The sequence below is a fragment of the Monodon monoceros genome, unplaced genomic scaffold (assembly GCF_005190385.1).
Source record: "Monodon monoceros isolate NGI ecotype Baffin Bay Population unplaced genomic scaffold, NGI_Narwhal_1 Super_Scaffold_11, whole genome shotgun sequence".
Classification (NCBI taxonomy): Eukaryota; Metazoa; Chordata; class Mammalia; order Artiodactyla; family Monodontidae; genus Monodon; species Monodon monoceros.
The window spans coordinates 20,959,557-20,967,611 of NW_021703767.1; positions in this window are offsets into that span (position 1 = coordinate 20,959,557).

Here is an 8,055-nt window from a genome sequence, read left to right on the forward strand (position 1 = left end):
TTTCCTCACATACCAAGAAATCAAGAGGTAGCAGCTAAGACTTGTGCAATGGTTCAGCAATACCCTTCTTTCTTTCTTCTTCACTGTACATATTTAGTAGACTGGCCTATCATATGCATGGTTAAAGAATTTCTACTGAAGTTCCGGACTTCAGTTTCTGTTTCAAAGCAGGAAAAAGTGAAAAGAAACAGAAGTTTTTTCTAAGAAATTTGTCCCCCACCCCAGGAAATTTCTGTGTAAATTTCATTGTTTGCATCTGCTGCTACATTATAGAAACTAAAAAAAAAAAAAAAAAGAAAAAGAAAGAAAAAAGGCACTTAAGCTCTTTCAGATAGACAGACAACACAGAATTTTGGAATAGGTATATGATTAACCAAACTGTACTATCAACTTAAAGCCTTATGATCATACGTAATTTTTCCAGTAGTCAGCTCTTTTTTGCAATACTTTATTTGTGCAGTAGTGCCTGATATTGCATTCTTACAAATTATCTCCTTTTTTTTTTCTTTTTTGCTATGTCTTTAGTCCTGAAGAGTTTAAAGATCAATAAACTGACACTTAGTAAGGGATAGTTTTAGAATTTTTACACATTTCTCCTAGCATGTTTGAGAACCCCGCTCTAACCACCTTTTCCTCCCAACAGAATTTATGCTTGGTTGGGAGTTTGGTAACAAACATAAATTTTAAAAAATATTTTTTAATCTTCTAAAGAGTATCTTATAGCAGTAAACAATTACATAGTTCTGACAATGTACCAACTGTTATCTGCTACCTTTACAACTATTCACTCATTTAATCCCTGCATAAACCATTTGACCTTCTTTTGCAGATAATAAGACTACAACCCTATAGAGTTTAAGGGACCTCCCCAAGATCATTCAGGAAGTTCTTGGCAGAACCAGAGTTTACACCTAGGCAACCTGGCTGCAGAGTCCATAGTCTTAACTAGTCTATATTGGCAGTGGTTATGTACTTCTTCAAATTCTGCAGAGAATTCTACAGCATCCCACATTTCCTCATCCAATCAGGCAAGTAAAACTATTAAGAGGAACCTATGCTATATGTGAATTATGAGAACTAATAAAGGAAAATTTGAAAGCTATTGTATGAAAACCAAATCTTAAACATCTCTCCCCTTATATTTTTATTGGAATTAATGTGATACAAACACCCAACTGTCCTTTTACAACATGTTAATTAAACAAGTGTTTTCAAAGTCCATCAAGGACAGTTTTGAGAATGAAAAGATGTAGTATTAATAATTAAACCAAGACAATATGAATAAAACAGAATTGCCCCCTATAAACTGGGACTTTTCACCTTCCTAATTTTAAGTACTCAACAAATTCAGCTGCAATAAATAGAAAATTCTAATTTAAATGATTCTTCCAGGTTTTCCTGAAGTAGGAAACTCATTTTTAGAAATACATCTTTTTACTTGTAGGTAAATAACTGTCACTCTGTTCAACTAATATCCCTAATTGTTAGCTTGTTTCTGATTGTCTTGTCAGATTCCCTATTGGTATAATTATATTCATTAGTCAATCTTTGGGTCCAGAATACAAGCAAATCCATGGAACAGCACACTATGAGACAAGATAATGATCTTGAGCTTTGAAATTCATGGTTTCAAGATCTCCTTAATGTTTGTTTTCTGAAAGTGTCTCAGTTTTGTCCCAATGTGTATATTATGGTGGGGGGCTATTAACATAGCACTGTGACTGTGAGTTAATATTTATTGGAGAAGTGAATACCTGAATAGTAATTGGGCAAAATACTGTGGATTACTTAAATAGACGTGTTTATGTTTTTCTTAGCATTATCATTCCCAAACCCAGCCAGCCTGTCTTTTGCACTGACTTTTCCATTCCTGGAGGAAAAAAGTTGTTGTAAGACATAAAGCTCAGCTCTGATCACAGTACTCCCTGCTCAAAGATACTCAGTCAATTGTCTATAAATAAAATCTAGCTTTTTAACCACACTTTCACCATCCAGTCCCATTTAACCTTCTTTCATCAACTGTAACACACACATTTTCCTCCACATATTAACATTTATGAACCTGGGAAGAATTCCACAATAATCATTCCTTCATCGTGAGTCTTTCTTTAGAGTTTAGATAGTTCCCGTTGTCATGTTTCCAAGTTCACTGATTTTTCTTCTGCTTTGTCTAATCTACTGTTAAAGTTTTCCGATGCTATTGCTATTTTTATTTGAGAATTACAGTATGGTTTTTCAACTCAAGAGGTCCTACTTGATTCCTTTTCATATCTAACTTTTCTGTCCTCATTATATTCATACTTTCCTTTAAATTATTGATCATATTTATAATGGTGATATTAGAGTTCTTGCTTTCTAATTACACTATCTCTTGTCATTTCTGGGTTTGTTTCTGTTGAATGATATTCCTCCTCATTATGGGGAACATTTTTCTGATTCCTTGCACTTATGGTAATTTTTGTTTGATGCTGGGTATTTTGATTGTTATATTTTTGAACATCTAGACATTGTGGTTTTCTAAAATAAAGTTATTATAACTATAATAATAATTATTATTATTATGATTTGGTATGCACTTGAGTTACTTGCAGATCATATTGATTCTTTCGGGTCCTCCTTTTTAGTTTTATTTGGCAGATCTACATTGTCCCTTGGTATTAAAGCAGGATATTTATGGAGTCCTTGCTGAATGCCTGAAGTATTCAGTAAAGTCTTTCCACTCACATCAGTTGGAACTAGGATGTTTCCCCACTCTGTGTGAGCACTGGGATTTATTCACCTTATGGTGCCTTAGTAGTGGTTACTTCTTTGCCTCATGAGATTCCCACTTGCATGTGCAATTTAGCATTCTGTAAAAACTCAAGGAGCCCTGTACAGATTTGTATGCCTCTCCGTCTGCAGATTTCTCTTCTCTTCGGTACCATGCCCCACAGCTTCTAGCCATCTCAGCCTGACTCCCATCTTTCCCCACAAATCAGTGAGACTGCTATGATTTTTTTAGGTTCCGCTCCTTGTTCTTCATCCTGGAAAGTGCTTTGAGGCTGAAAGTCAGGGTGATCATAGTGCTCAACTCATTTGTTTCCTTTCTCTTGTTGATCACTCTCCAACACTGTCTGAAAACAATTGACTCATGTTTTTCCCCAGGTTTCTAGTGCAAGGTGTGAGGGCAAGTTCAGCATCTGTTATTCTGTCATGAGCAAAAGCAGCAGTCCTCAATATGATTTTAATGTATAAGAGTTTCTAGCTTCAAATAATTCCCCATCAGTGTTTTGCTATTATTATTTCCTTGTCTTCTTGCATCGTGTTGTTGATGTCATTCTGAATTTTGTTTCTTTGTAAATAATCTTTTTTGTTGTTTACACAGTATTTTATAATTGTTTATTATTATTTTCAATCTTCTGGCATTACTCTCTAATACCAGAGCTTATTATTATTATTACTTCTGTTGTAATTACTTGCCTTTTTGCTTTCTGATATATTTCATTCCCTCTCCTACCCTTCTCTTTCTTTCTTAAGCCTTCTATCCATCAGACTTTTGATGAAATTTGGTCCATGGGAGGTCGGATTGGGAGACTGAATGGCAGAGACAAGGAATCAGTCAACGAGTTCACTCCTACTCACTGTTTCAGGTATTTTCACAGACAGTAATGATTCCAGTTCTTGTAAAAGAGCTCCTACTTCTGTGTTCTTTGCTCTTGTTCATCACTATATTTTCCTCACTCCCTCTCTTATCTTGAAACCAGCTGTGGTATTAATGTTTTTCAACCATGCCAATCAAAGATACATTTAAGTTTGTCTTGTCAGATTTTCTGATTTGACATAGAGCATTTAATTAGAGTATCAGGCTAATTTTACATTAATATGACAAAATAATTGATGACTTTTTAAAGTAATTTCTTTTTAATTCTTGTCTATATTTTGAACTGGATAAAGTCAGATACTATTTATAAAACAAATTGAATAACTTTTCACAGCTGTTAAGAGAGCCGATTCCCTACAGTATTAAAAATAAGTTATTCTGTAATCTATCAATCCATTTTTTTTGAGGTAATTCATCCCTTTCAGACTATGAGTAATTCTTTTCAATTTTGCTAAAATATCATCAATGACACATTTAAAATGAAAATTCAATAGATTTTGAATGTTTATTCCACTAGTTAAGATAATTTTGAGAAATGTGAAAAGTTGTTCCTAGTAATTATGAGACTTTTAGAAAACTGAACCAAATTAATACTTGGACCCTATTACAATCTACCTGTATAGTTCTTCCAGGAACCCTCTTAACGTTTATGGACATTATAGACTAATATTCAAAGATAGATATAATACATAGTACAGAGAAACAAGAGCTCACTTAACTTTCTACCATATGGAGTAGATAATTGTTAATGTCATATCTGCATGCAGCTTTCCATAATAAATACAATATTATACAATATAATTTGTATATATATATAATTATACAATATTATATATAAGTTTGGACTCCTGTGATCTCTATTCAAACTGTCATTCCTCTTGCTGAGTCCCTAGAATTAACCACTGTCATGAAGATGGTGGCACTTCTTATGGGCACTTTCCATACTTTGGTAAACACATATACTACACATGAATGCTATAAAAAGGTTTTCATGTTTAATTTTTAATAAATCATTTCAGGGTACACATATAATTCAGCAATTTGTTTTTCATTTAGTTTTTGTGTGTGTGTGTGTGTGTGATAGGTGGGCCTCTCACTGTTGTGGCCTCTCCTGTTGCGGAGCACAGGCTCTGGACGCAGAGGCTCAGCGGCCATGGCTCGCGGGTCCAGCCGTTCCGCAGCATGTGGGATCTTCCCGGACCGGGGCACGAACCCGTGTCCCCTGCATCGGCAGGCGGACTCTCAACCACCGCGCCACCAGGGAAGCCCTTTTCATTTAGTTTTATGCTTTGATAATATAACTATATTTATACAAATAGATCTAATTCAATTATTTAGTTTATAGTATATTTTATGAATCAATTATTTATGTTCATATAGATGAGCGGGTGTGTTGGAGCTAGCCCTTAAAAGATCTTATAAGACCATTATGTATATTTCTTCTCAAATCATATTCAGTGATTGGATCAAAATTTGTCGTAGGGTCTGGTATTTAAGTCATGAAGACTGGCAACTGCTACAAACCAAGACTTTTTTCCACCAAAATATCTAGTTCTTAAACCCTTACACCACACCACTTGGTGTACATGTTGTTTCCAATATAATATTTTTATTGTAAACAACCCTGAAATATGTGTACCCTTGTCCACATACACAATTCTTATTAGGCAATATACTTGAAAATAAGTAGTGGGTTGCTATATTGCTATGTTAAACAATAATTGATGTCTTAAAGGCTGTTTGCAAGAAATATGGTTAAATTGCTCTCAAAAGAATTACAGTAATTTGCACACCCACCAGTAAAGTGGAAAAGCTCTTGGTCTTTCTACCTCCAGGCCATCATTAGAGATTGTCAGATTAATATTACATTATTATTTTGGCTTATTTTTTATTTACTTGACAATTTTATGATTATAAATTCTGCTGGAAAAAAATTTACACTCACTAATTTCTTCCATAGATCTTTAAGTCTAGCTCTATCATATGCCAAGTTCTTATTCCATCCACTGAGACGTTTATCTTTCCCTGCACCTATATAAGCAGCTTTGTCAATGTTTACTCTTAATAAGTCTGATATCCAGGAACACAAGAACCTTTCATTCTCTACTTATTTTTCACTTTTAAAATTACAGTGGTATCCATGGTCCTTTACCATATAAATTTTAGAATAATTTTGTCAAGTTACATGAAAAAATTCTGGGTACAATTTAATTAAAATTTATTAATATTAAATTGAAGTTATCAATTAATACTGTGAGAATTTTCTACTATGGCAGATTAAATCTTTTAATCTATGGATATAGTGATTTATCTTTATTCAGATCTCCTGTCAGGCTATCCATAACTTTTAAATTTATATTCATGTTCTATAATTTATATTCTAGCATATTTTTTAACATTTTTAGTGGAGTATAATTGCTTTACAATGTTGTGTTACTTTCTGCTTTATAACAAAGTGAATCAGCTATATGTATACATATATCTCCATATCTCCTCCCTCTTACTTCTCCCTCCCACCCTCCCTATCCCACTCCTCTAGGTGGTCACAAAGCACCCAGCTGATCTCCCTGTGCTATGCAGCTGCTTCCCACTAGCTATCTATTTTACATTTGGTAGTGTATATATGTCAATGCTACTCTCTCACTTCGCTCCAGCTACCCTTCCCCCTTCACGTGTCCTCAAGTCCTTTCTTTATGTCTGTGTCTTTATTACTGTCCTGCCCCTAGGTTCTTCAGAACCACTTTCTTTTTTTTTTTAGATTCCATATATATGTGTTACCATACGGTATTGTTTTTCTCTTTCTGACTAACTTCATTCTGTATGACAGACTCTAGGTCCATCCACCTCAGTACAAATAACTCAATTCCGTTTCGTATTATGGCCGAGTAATATTCCATTGTATATATGTGCCACATCTTCTTTATCCATTCATCTGTCGATGGACCTTTAAGTTGCTTCCATGTCTTGGTTATTGCAAATAGTGCTGCAGTGAACATTGTGGTACATGTCTCTTTTTGAATTATGGTTTTCTAAGGGCATATGCCCAGGAGTGGGATTGCTGGGTCATATGGTAGTTCTTTTTTTTTAGTTTTTTAAGGAACCTCCATACTGTTCTCCATAGTTGCTGTAAAATTTACATTCCCACCAACAGTGTAAGAGGGTTCCCTTTTCTTCACACCCTCTCCAGCATTTACTGTTTGTAGATTTTTTGATGATGGCCATTCTGACTGGTGTGAGGTGATACCCTATTATAGTTTTGATTTGCATTTCTCTAATGATTGCTGATGTTGAGCATCCTTTCATGTGTTTGTTGGCAATCTGTATATCTTCTTTGGAGGAATGTCTATTTAGGTCTTCTGCCCATTTTTGGATTGGGTTGTTTGTTTTTTTTAATATTGAGCTGCATGAGCTGCTTGTATATTTTGGAGATTAATCCTTTGTCAATTGCTTCGACTGCAAATATTTTCTCCCATTCTGAGGGTTGTCTCTTTGTCTTGTTTATGGTTTCCTTTGCTGCGCAAAAGCTTTTAAGTTTCATTAGGTCCCATTTGTTTATTTTTGTTTTTATTACCATTTCTCGAGGAGGTGGGTCAAAAAGGATCTTGCTGTGATTTATGTCATAGAGTGTTCTGCCTATGTTATCCTCTAAGAGTTTTATGGTGTCTGGCCTTACATTTAGGTCTTTAATCCATTTTGAGTTTATTTTTGTGTATGGTGTTAGGTAGTGTGCTAATTTCATTCTTTTACGTGTAGCTGTCCAGTTTTCCCAGCACCACTTATTGAGGTTGTCCTTTCTCCATTGTATATTCTTGCTTCCTTTATCAAAGATAAGGTGGTCATATGTCCGTGGGTTTATCTCTGGGTTTTATATCCTGTTCCATTGATCGATAGTTTAGTTTTTGTGCCAGTATCATGCTATCTTCATTATTGTAGCTTTGTAGTATAGTCTGAAGTCAGGGAGCCTGATCCCTCCAGCTCCATTTTTCTTTCTCAAAATTGCTTTGGCTATTTGGGGTCTTTTGCGTTTCCACACAAACTGTGAAACTTTTGTTCTACTTCTGTGAAAAATGCCATTGGTAGTTTGATAGGGATTGCATTGAATCTGTAGATTGCTTTGGGTAGTGTAGTCATTTTCACAATGTTGATTCTTCCAATCCAAGAACATGGTATATCTCTCCATCTGTTCGTATCATCTTTAATTTCTCTCATCAGTGTCTTATAGCTTTCTGCATAAAGGTCTTTTGTCTCCTTAGGTTAGTTTATTCCTAGGTATTTTATTCTTTTTGTTTGCAATGGTAAATGGGAGGGTTTCCTTAATTTCTCTTTCAGATTTTTCATCATTAGTGTATAGGAATGCAAGAGATTTCTGTGCATTAATTTCGTACCCTGCTACTCTACCAGATTCATTGATTAGC